Consider the following 14,427-nt stretch of genomic DNA (forward strand, 5'->3'; position numbering starts at 1 on the left):
ATGAAATATATTTCCCAGGTTCCTTGAGATAGAAATCAGCAGTGGGGAAAGGTGACTGCTCCATCTGCTTCTAATGAGTTGGAGGAGGTGACCTCTGACCAAGGAACTAGGGACATGAGGACACAGTACTAAAACCATCTTCTCTTGTGACATAAATGGAAATTCACTTTCTAAATAGTTATGGTTTTTCAAAAGGTAATGGTAATTTAGCTTGATCAGACATCTTTCACATCTGTCATCTCCTCATTGATATTCACTGGTATTCCCATATTTTCTTTCCATTTTATAGCCTCTTAAACATTTCTATTTATGTGCTGTGTGTATGGAGCATAGACTAAGTACATACTTTATAGTAGCCTCCCCTGGCCACAGCTTTGGCACTTGGTGCCTCCATACCTTTGTAAAGAGAGTCCCTGGGCTGAGAATGCTCTCCCTCCAGATTAGAATCCTCCCTTCCTCCTGGGCCTAATTCAAAGACCTCTGCAGTTGGAGTTCATCTTTTATCTCTTGACACATTACATACTTGGATGTGCCAAGTGTGCCAGGTAGTGTATATACTTCTGAATAAATGCATATCCCACTGGTTATTTTGCCACTCACATGCCATTGTGTTTAAATGTTGGATCTTTCCAACTAGACTTTAAGTTCCTATATGAATAGAAGACATCTTTCACTTTGGGATATCTTGAGTATGTATGGCAAAGATCTTTTTATATAATAAGTCAATAATTCTTTTTTGAGTGAAAAGTAGGCAAAATATTAGTAGAAAACATGAAGTGTATTAAGATATAATTGACACATAATATTACATTAGCTTAAGTGTACAACATAATGATTTGATATATATATATATAACAAAATGATCACCATGTTAAACCTACATCTATCACCATACATACTTACGAACTTTTCTTCTTGTGATTAGAACCTTAAGATCTATTCTTTTGGCAAGTTTCAAATCTAAAATACAGTATTATTAACTATAGTCACCATAAAGACTCTTAACCATAAAAAGCTCCTCACATTTTAAAGTATATTTACACTTGGAAAACAGCACTGTAAGACTAAAGAAATCTCAACTAAGGAAGCACCTCAAAGATTTTGCTAAAGTAGACATTTAAAATTGAATCATATTAAATTAAACTACCAAATTCAATAAGCAGAACTCTAAATCTTTCAAAAGAGGAAATCTTTGAAGGATACTAACAGATGACACACAAATAAAGAAAAGGTAAACTAATGTTTCAAAGGTCAATAATGTATGAGTTTTGATTCAAATGCAAGCTGCCGTCCTCCCTTTGGGGGTTGGCGTGAACAAAAAATTTAGTCATGGATATTAAAAAGAATTTCTTTAATTCCAGAGTCTTTCACATAGGAAGCTTAAAACATGTTTAAAGTCTTATCTAGTAGTTAGATCACCTGCTATGGTCACTTTACATCTAAAGCAGGGAAGCCAGAAGGTATAGGAAATCCAAAATCATACAGAGCTTCAGTAATTTGACCAAGAAAATAATGCATGCCTTCCAAATCCCTGACTAATTCTTTGGCCATGGGATTACATTTTCCATACTCCTGACATACGGAAAAATAATGAGAAACATAATTTTTAAAGAGCTACTAGTGACCACTAAATTTAAAATTTTCTAGAAACCACATTTCTAGTCTATTCCCACTGTCCTGCACTAACCTAAACCTTTTAAATTTATCATATTACTGCCATAGCTTCCAGTAGGACTCTCCAATCCCAACCTCTCCCCTTACTAAAGGCCCCTCAGTATGTAAGTCTCCCCACATCATACAGCTCAAGGACAGTACTGCTCCCAACTTCATTTCCCTGGTTACTAAAATCTTATAAAATCTGATCACACTCTGACTAGACAACCTTGTTTTCCTTCTGCTAAATAGTTTAATATGTAAAATTGTTTTCTAGATGGATCTAGTAAATTAATCTTTACTTTTCTGATGTGTTTTAATTGTCTGAAGGTTCACCACAATGCCAGGTACCAGTTGGATGCTCTATATATGTATATGCTAATTGATTAATAATTGAAGAGATTTTTAAAAAGTGCTTGTGAAGTACTGACCAATTGATGCATGTCCTATAAGCTGCTTTGTAATGTTACCATCTAATCCCCTACATGGAAATATTAATAGGTTCAACAGTTCTGGGAAAAAAAGTCAACTTCCCTTTCCCCTCAAAACTAGTGTGCTCTAAAACATTCTCCTAACAAGATTTGCCTGGTTTCATCATCATTCTTAGAATCCTAAAGATGCTTCCATATTTAGAGATGCTGAATACCAAAAGCCTAAAAGCAGAACTTATCTACCCTTTTATAAGCACTTCAGTAAGTTAGACCCAATAGTTATCAATGCAAAAGTAACATTTGTATCTCTCATACAATAGGTGCAGAGTTCTCGACTCAAGAATTTTAAGACAATGCATAAGAAAAAGGATGCAAAGCAAGCAAATTCTATATACCACAGAATTAAAGAAAGCTCATTTTTCCACAATTAAGAGGAATTGTGAATATTCACATAATAGCTCCTATCCCAATTAATTGGAAAATTCATCCATCTTGAGCATTTGTCTGCAGGCCAGATATTTATATAATTCTACTTCTCTGGTTTAATTTTGATCTCAGATGGGCAAACAAACTTGTATTTCACAATGGGGCCCTTCTTGTCAACCCTAGATGATCAGCTCCTTTGCAGCTTGATGGTGGTCAAACTCAATGAGTGCTACTACAGTTGGAACAGTCACGGGTCACTTCCTTGTGGATGAGATTCCCCAACCTGCTCTATCTGCATCCAGCAAGGAGACAGCATTTCTTGGTCGATTATAATTATCAGACCATTTCTTAGGCAAAGGTCAAGAGAAAATGTACAATTCCCAATAAACTCATTATTAGTAAGGGTGACTCCTGGTCACCTATTGCTGTTTAATGACCAAAATTCACAATGGCACAAGTAGACAACTGACATTTTGCCTGAGCACACATCTCTGGCCAGTGATAATTAACCTGAAGGTAAAGAACCAGTCATTTTCTTAATTCAACAAGGCACCTCTTTCAAAGTTGGGGCTCTTCCTGTTTTAATAATCAAAAGGAAAAGACCTTTGGTACTTAATATTTAAACAAAATGTTTAATATTTACACAGTAAAGTTCTTCTTCTGATATTAAACCAGCATTAAAGCAGGGATGGAAATTGGTTTATAATCTCTGACACTAGGCCCGGAGCCTTGTAGTGTAGTAAACAATGTCACTCTTCAGATGGGCACCACCTGCAATGGGTTCAGAAATGTCAACTGTAATTAAACATTTTATTTCAAGGATAATTCATAGGTTATGTACATGAAGGACTGCTTTCTGCCATGAGAAATTTCAAAGTACTGGGCTGTGTAAATAAGAAGCAGGTCTCTCTCTCTCTCTCTCTCTCTCTCTCTTTTTTTATTATTGTATGTTTTTTTGAAGCACATGCAAACTGACTGAGACCTAATTAATATTATTCTTAAACATATGCTTCATATTTTACAAAGATTTTTAAAGTCAATTTCATGAAGCTTGTCTGGTAATGATACATTTCTACCTAACCAATTATTTCTTCTAGCTACAAGTTAAGAATACTGCAGGGGGGAAGAAAGGGTATGATTTGCTACAAGCGAACATGGTACAGTAATGGCAACATTGGGATTCGCTCTCATCAGTGCCAAATTTCTCTTCTGGGGCTTTAGTTTTAACTTACAGTTTGAGTGAAAGCCTGGAGAAAATTGATTACTTTTAAAAAGATATGCTATTCAAAGGTGTAGGGGTCACCTAGCACCTCCAATAATGCTTCTAATCCTAATGAGAATTTAGGAATGAAATTATTCAATTAAGAAGTGTGTGTGTTTATGTGTGTGTGTGTGTGTGTGTGAGAGAGAGAGAGAGAGAGAGAGAGAGAGAGAGAAAGCAATACTCAGTTTTCCCAATAAAAATTTATTCACTGTTCCTTCGTAGCAATTTTTACAACTAACATAATGAATCAGAGATTTAAAATACACCTTCCCTGGCCCTCCACCCTAACATTCTACATCATTTTTTCCTAGGGGAAAGACCTTAAGTAAAAATGCTATTAAACTCATGAAAAAAAAATTTGGGTAAAAGTGGCACCTTTTTGTGCACTTAACACAGTTCGTTATAAGAGTATTCTTTTCTCTAACTACATACAGCAACTAGGAAAAGGGATGCTCTGCTTGTCTGCCTCTCATTTGCTCTCCCTGCTCTTTTTAAATTTACTTCATAATTGTGTATTATTTTGATACATGTTGTCTACCAAATAGAAGGACATATGTACACGAACAGGCTCAAACACAAGGGGAGGGGGCATTTACTAGAGAGTACAGAGCCACACCCCTCCCAGGTGGGTGCCCTGCAGAAAGGCCTGGCACTGAACACACAGAGACGTACCCACGGTAGCACTGTTTCTGAGATATAGTGGTGGTTCCTTCCCACTGGTGAAAATATGTTTATAATATCAAATGGCAACAGACATAAACTACTATTCCCAAATAAGTATAGTATAGGATACTTGTTAAAGGAATCCTGATGGTGTTTCCTTTAATTGCCTTTTCTTTTGGAAATAGGATAACCATAAAAGCTATGGGAAATATGAGGAAAGGAGATGACACACTAAGAGAAAAAGGCTATCTATATAAATCCTATGTATACAACTTAAAATTACATAGAATTAAAAAGCTGATATAGAAAAAAAATAATTGAAGGAAATATGACAGCAGTGTGAGTAGTTTTCTTCCCATCTCTCAAATGTCTGTAATGTGATCATGTGAGTCCAGCTATTAAACATCTACGTCAAGTAAGAACATGATCATCTTAAGGAATTAAAAAGTCCACAGAGCATCCACGCATTGAACGAGGTAGAGAAGAAATTTGGCAAAGGCTTGGACTAAACACAATTTGAGCTTCTTTGTCTCGACATCTCCCACTCGACTAAGAGGGAATAGACCAAAAAGAGCTTTGGCAGACTAGGAATGAAGGAAGAAGGTAGAGGAACACAGTACCAGAATGGTTAGTTGGTACCAGAGCTTCTGTTAAACTAATCTCAGATCCTAAATACTACAGATTCGCTTTGTCTTCCTGTTCAAATGCTGCTTTCTCGGCTGCAAGACAGAAGAAAGACCAAACCTTCCCAGCCCAGCTATACCCGATCCTGGTTAGGAGAGGTATAAAGCCTGTTGCTATGACAAAATAGGATTACAGCATAGGGGACATATTTCAGCTGTAGAAACCCCCACTGAATCAGCCCAGACACAGATATTAAACTCTGAGGCCACAAAGCCAGTAAACAACACAACTGGCAAGATGGCACAAGTGACTGACTTGATTGCTCCACAAGTTTCTGTATTCAAGCCACATACATGAGTTCACAGGTTGTCATCTCAATAAGCCCCTTTGACCGTTTGGTGAATATTTGTCTCGTGGCTTGGCAAGGTCTCCCATTTTCTCCTTCAACCTAACGTGATTCTCCACTGCATCTCCCAGCCTTAATTTCCTCTCTGCAAAAAAAAGTGCATGATTGCAATGAGCCTCTTACAGTGGCAATGCCCAAAGGCCTCCATGCAATAAACCCCACTAATCAGCCTTGCAGTCTTTGGGGGTGAAGAGGTACAGGGTTCCAGCTTGGGAATTTTCGCCAAAGAATTGGGTGAAGTGCATGGCAGCCACAGAAGAGTAACTGGAGTAAAGACTCTTCCCCTAGAGCCTCCTCCTTTGCCTATGGAAAAGGCTCGGGAAGAGGAATCCTAAATCATTACACCTGGTCAAATAATAAGAATTCATTTAGAACAAATACAATATTAAAAGCTAATTTTTTCCCCACAAAATTAATTAACTTTTCCCTCTACAAATATATTACTAAAACTTTCTCACTGCACAAACTCTCCAAACAAAATTAATGGTTTTGTTTTGAAAATTAATTTAGATATTAAAAAATTATATTTTTCCACCAAGATCTCAGTTACTCAGATTAAATATTAACCAAAAGCTGTCTTCTGCTTAAATAGAATTTAGCCTTTGAAGTGTTTTTATTAATCTCTTCTGATGTAGGTGCTTGAAATTCTATGAAAGTGCTGCTGCTACCCGTTCTGTGCATCACTTACTGTAATTTATTTTCAGAACATAATTCTATTTATAAATGAAAATCCTATTAAAAGAAGACAAGAAAAATTAGTCCTAGACTTTGCATGGGTAGAGTAGAAACAAAATGAGCGGCCTAACCTGAAGTGACATTTACAAATTACCTGTTAATTTAAACCGGGTTGAGGGATGACAGAGTTTAGTCAGACTGACAGGAAGTACCGGAGGAATGACAGTTGGGTCTGGAGTGGCCATAAAGCTCTTACTGCCAGCACATTTCTCTGTGCTCCACCACCACCCCACTGTCTCCCCAAAAGCTTCCTGCCCAGTAAATAATGTATTTATAAAAATATTTACATTTTTGGCAGATTAGTGAGTAAAGGTATTACGCAGCTGGAAGCTAGCCTCCTGTTTAAAGGGAGGAAATAATTGATTTAAAAAAGCTTCAGGCTTTAGTCATTGAGTGACATCCCCTCCCCGCCAGCCCCCTCCACACCATCCCTACCATTTAGGCCCAAATAACCAGTTGGTGTTTTCCCATGAGTCTCTTTGAACACAGGGGCCTGTATATTGGCATATAGATACGCACAACCTTCTCTCTCTCTCCACCACGGTGTTTCAGAGGACAAGCCATCAGAAACAGCTGGTGCTCCTTCTATGCTTTCTACCCCATTTTATTATTTTTTTTAAGATTTTATTTATTTACTCATGAGAGACAGAGAGAGAGAGACAGAGAGAGAGAGAGAGGCAGAGACACAGGCAGGGGGAGAGCAGGCTCCACGCAGGGAGCCCAACGTGGGACTCGATCCCGGAGTCCAGGATCAGGCCCTGGGCCGAAGGTGGCGCTAAACCGCTGAGCCACCCGGGCTGCCCTTCTACCCAATTTTTGAAATGTAACAACAAAAATGAGTCCTAAGTAATAATCTTTTGAGAGGAAGCCAAAAAGGGGGAAATAATTGTTACACCCTTGAATATTTTGTTATAGACTTGAATATTTTTCATTCGATTTAAAGGACTACCAACCCAATTAAGAATCCACAGATACCACCTATATCGAAGTAGATTTCAGTATGTAGCAATTAAAACTCATTTTTATCAAACATCTATTCCACATCCAACTTACAAAAGATGTATGTTTTTTATATGATGGGCATATTCTCAGTTGCACTAATAAAAGTTACACACATGCATGGAGTAGAAATACAGGCACACAACCCCGACACAACACATACATAACATACAACACACATGTGATAATACCCAGTCATCTGGTTTTTATGAGCAAGCCTCTTTGTATCTTAAGGAAACAAAACCAGTGGGTATTTTAATTTTTTGAAACGATTTGAGAGAGAGAAAAAAAAAATAAGCAGGGGGAGGGCAGAGGGACAGGAAGAGAGAATCTCCAAAACTGTCTATTAAGTAGAAGACCATCCCTATATTCATAAATTAATAACAATAAGTACATTTAGGTTAACAAAGTAGAAATAAAAAATCAAAATACATTTAACTAAAAAGATGCATTGAACTCAAATGAAATGAACTAAATAAAATCAAATTAAAATGATAAAATAAAAATAGGAGACCATCTCTGTATTCTTAAATTAGTGACAATAAAAACATCCTGGTGTTTTATCTGCCTGCATCCTGATTAAGGCTCCTGCTCCTTTTGTCACCTTTAAATGCTTTTGTCCATTGGAGAATTCTGGAACTTTCAAGGAATTGTTACACTTTCTTCTTGTTTACCCATTCTGGAATTCTATGGACAGTACAGGGATAATTCTGTAGCACAAAATAATTGCTATGAATTATTCACATCCTGAAATCTTCACACAACTTTCAGTAACTGTTCTGAGCTGGAAAATTATTGTGTGTAGCTTACTTCTCTAAACAAATGTCTCTATATTTGTGGTAAGACTGTCTACCAGAGACTATGAACCATGAATATATTGTTTTAGAAGAGCAATTTTACCAAGTAAGAAACAATTTTATCTTGAAATTTTGATCCAATGATCCTTCTTTTCTATTATCTAGCAATAAGGAATAATTCAATCCCTTGATATGCAGATAATTAGAATAGTCACATGAATAATTGGCATTTCTAAATAAAAAACTAGTTGCAAAGAGGTTAAAATATTAACTTAGAGCAAAAAAGTCTGAAATCTGAGACGCTGATGAAGAGAATCTGCTGGAAAAAAGGATCCTTTTCCTTGCAGTTCCTCAGTTGAGCTGGATGAGGGCCAGTCCCATTTAAAGCCCTCTCCACAATATGCCAGGACTCTGATTATCAAGTCATTTTAAGCTCACACCAAATTCAAAACAAAGTTCAGAAAGGATAGCCAAGAGAAATTTTTCCATTCTTCCTCCATCCCTTTACCCCAAAAGTGCCACAGAAGCCTTCCTCCTCATGCCATCTACTATTAAAAAAAAAAAAATCAAAAGCCTCTCTTGTCCTCTTTGGCATATAAAGAAATACTTTTTATACTAAATCCTAGTTTTGAGTCTTTCTTCAATCTGAGTTTAGAGATAAATTATAAATTATCTGTGTCTTAGACTCCTCTGTCACACTGCTGTCAAGAAGCATATGCCTGTTTGGAAAATCCTGGTTATTTCTACAAGATTTATGAAATGTTACTTTGCTCCAAGATTGATATCCATGTCCTTATTCAGTATATCAAGGGCATATGATAATGATAGCGATCAATGTTATTTTAACACTGCACAAAGGCCAGGGTGTCAAGGCCATCACTTCATTAGACAACAGAACTATTGATTATTAACTAGAGACTAGCTAAAATCGAAATACCTGTACAATCTCCCCATGCCAAAAAATCATCAGTGGGCGGGCAAGCAGATTACATAATCTGTCAACCACTATGAAACTTTCTCAAAACTAAACAGACAGTATGAGGAGCATTTCAAAGGGTGTTTCACCGTGAGAGATTTCTCCTTTATATACCTTGACCCTCTGCCATCTTCCCTCCTAAAGCTCAAATAATTTTAGCCTCATAACACTCTTTGAGTCTGCCCTTATGATGTAAATGCTCATTAAAAATTGAGGGAAAAGGGGTTTTGAAAACTGTTAAGGTTTGGGTGGGAATGAAAGGGACATAAAGAAAGCAAGAGGCGACAGGTGTAAAGGGAAATAATTAAGGACTACTGTGCCCTTATTCCAATCTTCCTATTTTTGCCTTTTTAAAAATAGTAAATGTTTTCTAAATATCATAGGGCTAAAGGAAACTACATACTCTCCCCTCCCTGATAAGAGACATATTATTATTTAGCTGGATCCCATCATTTTTTATATGCAAATTGATCAGACACCCATTCTCTTAAGCTCTGAAATCTGTACACTCATTGCAGGTGTTAAAGTGGCCTCTCTATCCTGAAGTCATATATTTGGACTCTCAGGCAATTTCCCCATCATGTGGGCTTTAATTGGACCATGTTTCCTAATCAGCGTAATTTCCCCCTTGACCAGCCCTCTATGTGCATACACTTAGAAAAAAGGAAGTGGGTTAAAAGGAGGGCATTGAAAAAGAAAATCAGCCTTCTCAAAACAGCAGTTTGAACACTTCCTAATGGAGCTCTAAGAACTCATCCTAAGTAAAGCAAATGGCATGAGGCATGTGGAAAACTGATTAGTGAGGACCAAAGCAGACATTTATTGCCCAGAGGTAGAAAGTCCACTAATCTTCCTGTTAAACCTCTGTTTTCATTTCCTTCTCAACTAACCTCACTCTGGACCAAATTCATCACCTGTCCTAAGCCTCCAATTGCTACTGAAATTAACGAAGTCAGGGGAACAATAGAGGGAACCTCATGGGAATTTATTCCTCCCATTCCTCCCAGCATTTCCAAAGATAGTGCTGAAGCCCTGAAACATCAGGGCCTTGGTCTTTTGCAACTTTCACTACATTTTTGCTTTTCAGAAGAGGCCATCAGAACCCTGCATCCTGGTTCTGAAATTATCACCAGCGATCTTGAGGAAAAGTGATGGGATTGACATTGGTGAACTGAGCACACAGGGAAGAAAATCTGTAATTGATGGCAACACGATCGCATACCAGGATCCTCTGATGTCATGAGTCTAAGTCCCACGCCAAGCATTTTTGGTGATTCTAGGCTTATATGGAAGAGCTCCTTTGATAGGTGAGACATTCTAAAGATGCAAAACTTAAAAAAGACCATCAAAGCTGGAACAATTTGAGCAAAAAAATATATAACAGTATTTGAGTATAGCCCAAAGTATAAAATAAATATATGAGTCCATACTCCTACAAATTAAGGAGTAAATAAATGAGAAAAAGATAAAGATCTTCCTCACAGAAGAATTCTGAATAATTTATATCAATCCTCTTCCCTCCAGAAGGTGGTTTTGAGTGCTCTCCCCCAACTGCCCCATCCATCTTTCCTGCCCTTGAACTGAACTGGATTTAGTGACTTGCTCCTAAAGAACTGAGTATGTACAGGGGGAGTGAGGGGCAAGTTAACAGTGGAGAAATCTGCCAAATGTTACCTGGGCCAGGTGATCAAGATTAATATCACCAGTGATAAGTCTTGTGGATAACACGCACCCCCCAATAGGATGTGACAAAAGGGGCACTTCACCTCTGTGGTACTCTTCCCCAAAACATATAACTCCAGTCTAGTCAGAAGGAAAACATCAGATAGACCCAAATTAAAAGACATTCTAGAAAATAAATGGCCAGTAATCCTCAAAACTGCCAAGGTCATGAAGACAAGACTGGGAAACTGTCCACAGATCAGAGGAGACTAAGATGTGATGTTTAAATGTGATGTGGTGTTTAAATGTAATGTGCTGTCCTGAATTTGATCCAGGAGTGGAAAAAGGACATTAGTGGAAAACCTAGAAAAATCTGAATAAAGTCTGTTGGTTTACTACTAATATCCCAATGTTGGCTTCTTAACTTTGGCAATGTATGTAGAATGTAAACATTAGGGGAAGCTGTGTGAGGGATATGCAGAAATCTTGAATTCTTTCTGCAATTTCTCTGCAAATCTATAATTATTCTAAAGTACAAAGTTTATCTTAAAAATCCAAAAAATGTCCCTATAATGACCAGCCTAGAATTTTTTCACTGTGTAAAGAAAAGGAATAAAAATGTAAATGATAGCATTTTTGCCAAGATAAAAAATAAAATGAGAAAGGATAATCTATTTGTACAAAACAGAACGAAACAAAACAAATACACTGTCATAGACATATGAGTACATAGTGTATGTATAAGATACACCTATGTGTAGATATTAAATATACAGAAATGTACATAGATCAATACTATAACTGCTATTCTAGTATTCATTCATTTATTTTATTCATTTACTCATCCACTATTTTGAAATAGTAACTGCTACACATGAGACACTTTGCTATGGGCTGGGAATCCAACCATGGAAAAGATGAATACAAAACCTTACCCCCAGGGAGCTCTTTTATAAGCTCATTCTTCAGTGCTCCAAAACTTTTAAATCTTCACAAATTTCATGTATCCTTCAGAGGTATTTAGTTTAATTTAGGTTTTGTTTGTTTGTTTTGTTTTGAGTAAAATTCTTAGGTTCCAGATCCAGACATACCATTTAATTGAATACATGGTTCTGTGCAAGATTCTTAACAGCTACCCGTGTCTCAGTTTCCTGGCCTGGAAAATGTGGATCATAATAATTACTTCTTCACAAAGCTGTTGTAAGAGTAAAATAAATCCTCACATATGTTATAAAATGCTATGCAAATGTTACCTATAACTCAAAGAATAGTTACTGTGCTATCTGGCAGGGCCCAGTAGGAATAGGAACCCCAGCAGAATGAGGAAACAGAAAGGAGGATGGAGTTCAAACTTTGGACATGGGAAGGTACCAAGAAAAAAACCTTCTCTACTTCCTAATCTTGCCTGGAGTCAGCTTTGAAAGTGGATATGTAAATGTATAGAAGAAAAGTGCAAAACAATCTTGTGAAGTAAGAAGGAGTCACACATTACTATCCCCATAAATGGATGTGGCACCTGAGGCCCAAAGATATTGAATAACTTGTTTGAAATTCCACACTGAGCCAGTAACACATGAAAATTAAGAATTTACTCCCCTTGGCATTGAGACCGTACCACAAAGATTTGCCATTTAGCATACCCTTTGTGCTTAGGCCCATGTTAGCAGGACTAAAACTGCTTCTTGGATTTATCAATGGTTATGATCGGCAGGATTCATGTACGATTGTTTTGCCAGATGGGGAACCAAGGCCCTCATGCTGCCATTTCAATGCAATCCTAGTTAACGCCAGGCAATCCCTCCCTGCCTTTTCCTGCACTGTTTATCATCTCTAACCCCATACCACTGGCTATCTGTGAGAGGCTTCTACTGCAAGCAATATGCCAGTCTTCACTCTCTCCCTTCCCTTGTATTGTATGATACAATTAAATTATGATGTATACTTGTATTTTAATGTTATATTTATAACTGTACATATGCCCAAAGGCTTTAGCAGGAGTTACATTTTTATATCTTGAAAAAATACATATTCAAAACATCAGTTTTTGAAAAGCAAGAAAATTTCTTTAGTAGTTTTCCTCTTTTTGCAAGAGAAAAGTTGAAGTTCTCCTTTGGCTACTTTATGAAACATTAGATAACTTTGAAAAGGTTTTTTTTAGTTTTATTGAAAAGATTCTAGAGGTTCTTTTAAGCTGTTTTCTTGCATAGATGGCATAGAAGTGACAATCTATTTCAACGCAGTATTTCAAGTCCATGACCATTTATGGAGTTCTAAGTTCTTGAGATTGAAAAAAAAAGAAGAAGAAGAACTAGAATTCCTCAAGGAATTTACTAACTGGTGAATGTAGAAAGCAAAACAGAAAATAATATAACAATTTTGTATTACATATAGATTGCTCTTGAAGTTTAGTTGCAATTGTTAGGCAGATAGTCATGAGAAAAAAAAGGTAGAGGAGAAGTATTTGAATTGGATCTTCAAGAAAAGGTACGAGTTTAACAGAAGAAGAAGAAGTATGTCTAAGAAAAGAGAATCACATGAACAGAGACCTTGAATCATCAAAGAGATTAACCATGTTAGTGATTCACTGACAAGACCAGAGATGATAAGACAAAATATGGTGGGGAACAGTTCCTGAAGGCCCTTTTAATCCAAATTAAAAAGATGAGGATTTGTGATTTACAGGTTATGTAGATCTATTTATGGTTGGTAATGGAGGGGTGTGAGAGGTCATGAACAGAATATTCAAGAAAAGACTAATAAAAAAAGAAGACTAATAAAATTATCCAGGCTAGTTAAACAGTATTCTTGGAAGACACATGTCAGTTCACTAAACAAATTTAATTCAGTTTTAGAAACGGGAACTGACTGATAATGGTGTGTATCAATCAGAATTCAGTTAGAAAAACAGAACCACTCTAGTTATATCATGCAGAAATGGATCCAACAGAAGGAGCTAGAAACTTAAGATCCATTAGAAAGGCTGAGGGAAAAAAGATTGGAAAACCACCACTATCATCCAGGAAATCAGGAAATGCCTCAATTTAATACATAATGGCACTGATGGTCTCAGTTTTCTAGCACCTGAGCAGTACAGAGGAACTGCAGAGCACCCAGAAACCTGTAGCAAAACCTACTTGCCATCTGCTATTGGTCAAACACCTTCCCAGTGTTGCCCAGAGGCAATAATGGTTCTGATTCTCTTTTACCTTCTGTCTCTTATATAAGTGTCTTTCCCTGGTGGAATGTAAAGCAGAATTCTTCTGACAGAGATTCTAAGAAATTTGTTCTTATGCCTCAAAATCCCCACACCACTGATAGTGCAAAGTTGGGAAATGGTATCAAGTTGCCCATAGGCAGTCCAGCATATTGTACAAGGAAAGTCAAGATCTGGGGCAAATATTATTTAAAATATATTAATAGTAAAACTTAAAGTTCTCAGATACATTGTAAAAACAAAACCACCACCAAAAAGCTAGAGGACTAGTTCCCAAGAATTCATGGACTCTGCTCTTTTCTAATTCCTCAAAGTTTTTCCCAATTCAAACGTATTAAAAATCAATGAGTCAAGCCTCCCCACTCACTGGATCTTCTGAATTCAGTTCCAGCTAACTCAGTCTTAAAAATTACTCATGATGATTCACAAGACTTTTGAAGATTTGAGAGATACAGAAAATGTTTAGTTTTGATATAGTGAAATGGGATTAGGTACTTACAGATAAAATCTCATATGAGAATGATTGTGGATTCCCATGGAATTTTCTATAAGGTTTTCAAATACATAGAAAGATCCA

General features: G+C 36.9%; 1 long non-coding RNA gene across 4 annotated transcripts in view; it reads right to left on the reverse strand.

The window, feature by feature from the left end:
• The window catches only part of LOC144318398 (uncharacterized), a 381,065-nt gene that overhangs the window by 94,894 nt on the left and 271,744 nt on the right, over window positions 1–14,427 (reverse strand). Inside the window, exon 6 of one of the 4 annotated variants that reach the window (XR_013384285.1) lies at window positions 3,127–3,281. The exons of the other annotated variants lie outside the window; for them this stretch is intronic. This is a non-coding gene — a long non-coding RNA (uncharacterized LOC144318398). Of the gene's footprint in view, window positions 1–3,126; window positions 3,282–14,427 lie in introns of those variants that run through there. 4 annotated transcript variants of the gene reach the window in all.

This window comes from Canis aureus, chromosome 8, assembly GCF_053574225.1.
Source record: "Canis aureus isolate CA01 chromosome 8, VMU_Caureus_v.1.0, whole genome shotgun sequence".
NCBI classification, from domain to species: domain Eukaryota; kingdom Metazoa; phylum Chordata; class Mammalia; order Carnivora; family Canidae; genus Canis; species Canis aureus.